Consider the following 1855-nt stretch of genomic DNA (forward strand, 5'->3'; position numbering starts at 1 on the left):
CCTTTTGTGCATTTCGATGAAACTTGGTTACACAAAAACATCAAAGTGCTTAAAATCACAGTAGAAACCGTTTTAGACCATTTTGAGCATTTCGTTAAAATTTTTCACAGAAAAACATCAAAGAGCAAAAAATAGCTTAATATCGTATTTAAAAACGTTTTAGACCATTTTGTGATTTTCGTAAAAACTTGTTAACATAAAAACACCAAAGTGCTTAGAAAAGTTTCAAATCGCATTTGGAGACGTTTTAGACCATTTTGTGCATTTCGATGAAACTTGGTTACACAAAAACATCAAAGTGCTTAAAATCACATTTTGAGCATTTCGTTAAAACTTTTCACACAAAAACATCAAAGTCCACAAAATAGCTTAATATCGTATTTAAAAACGTTTTAGACCATTTTGAGCATTTCGAAAAAACTTTTCCACACAAAACATCAAAGTTTACAAAATAGCTTCAAATCGCATTTGGAGACGTTTTAGACCATTTTGTGATTTTCGAAAAAACTTGATAACATAAAAACACCAAAGTGCTCAGAATACCTTCAAATCGTGTTTTGAGACGTTTTAGACCATTTTGTAATTTTCGAAAAAACTTGTTAACATAAAAACACCAAAGTGCTCAGAATACCTTCACATCGCATTTTGAGACGTTTTAGAGCATTTTGTGATTTTCGAAAAAACTTGTTAACATAAAAACACCAAAGTGCTTAGAAAAGCTTGAAATCGCATTTGGAGACGTTTTAGACCATTTTGTGAATTTCGATGAAACTTGGTTACACAAAAACATCAAAGTGCTTAAAATCACATTTTGAGCATTTCGTTAAAACTTTTCACACAAAAACATCAAAGAGTAAAAAATAGCTTAATATCGTATTTAAAAACGTTTTAGACCATTTTGAGCATTTCGACAAAATTTTTTCACACAAAACATCAAAGTGTACAGAATAGCTTTAAATCGCATTTGGAGACGTTTTAGACCATTTTGTTCATTTCGATGAAACAAAAACACAAAAACATCAAATTGCACAAAATGGCTTAATATGATATGGGAAAACGTTTTAGACCATTTTGAACATTTCGTTAAAAGTTTTCACACAAAAACATCAAAGTCCACAAAATAGCTTAATATCGTATTTAAAAACGTTTTAGACCATTTTGAGCATTTCGAAAAAACTTTTTCACACAAAACATCAAAGTTTACAAAATAGCTTCAAATCGCATTTGGAGACGTTATAGACCATTTTGTGATTTTCGAAAAAACTTGTTAACATAAAAACACCAAAGTGCTCAGAATACCTTCAAATCGCATTTTGAGACGTTTTAGACCATTTTGTGATTTTCGAAAAAACTTGTTAACATAAAAACACCAAAGTGCTCAGAATACCTTCAAATCGTGTTTTGAGACGTTTTAGACCATTTTGTGATTTTCGAAAAAACTTAACATAAAAACACCAAAGTGCTCAGAATACCTTCAAATCGCATTTGGAGACGTTTTAGACCATTTTGTGATTTTCGAAAAAACTTGTTAACATAAAAACACCAAAGTGCTCAGAATACCTTCAAATCGTATTTTGAGACGTTTTAGACAATTTTGTGATTTTCGAAAAAACTTGTTAACATAAAAACACCAAAGTGCTTAGAAAAGCTTCAAATCGCATTTGGAGACGTTTTAGACCATTTTGTGCATTTCGATGAAACTTGGTTACACAAAAACATCAAAGTGTACAGAATAGCTTCAAATCGCATTAGAAACCGTTTTAGACCATTTTGAGCATTTCGAAAAAACTTTTTCACACAAAACATCAAAGTGTACAAAATAGCTTCAAATCGCATTTGGAGACGTTTTAGACAA

Source organism: Antedon mediterranea, chromosome 8, assembly GCF_964355755.1.
Source record: "Antedon mediterranea chromosome 8, ecAntMedi1.1, whole genome shotgun sequence".
In the NCBI taxonomy this organism is placed as follows: Eukaryota; Metazoa; Echinodermata; class Crinoidea; order Comatulida; family Antedonidae; genus Antedon; species Antedon mediterranea.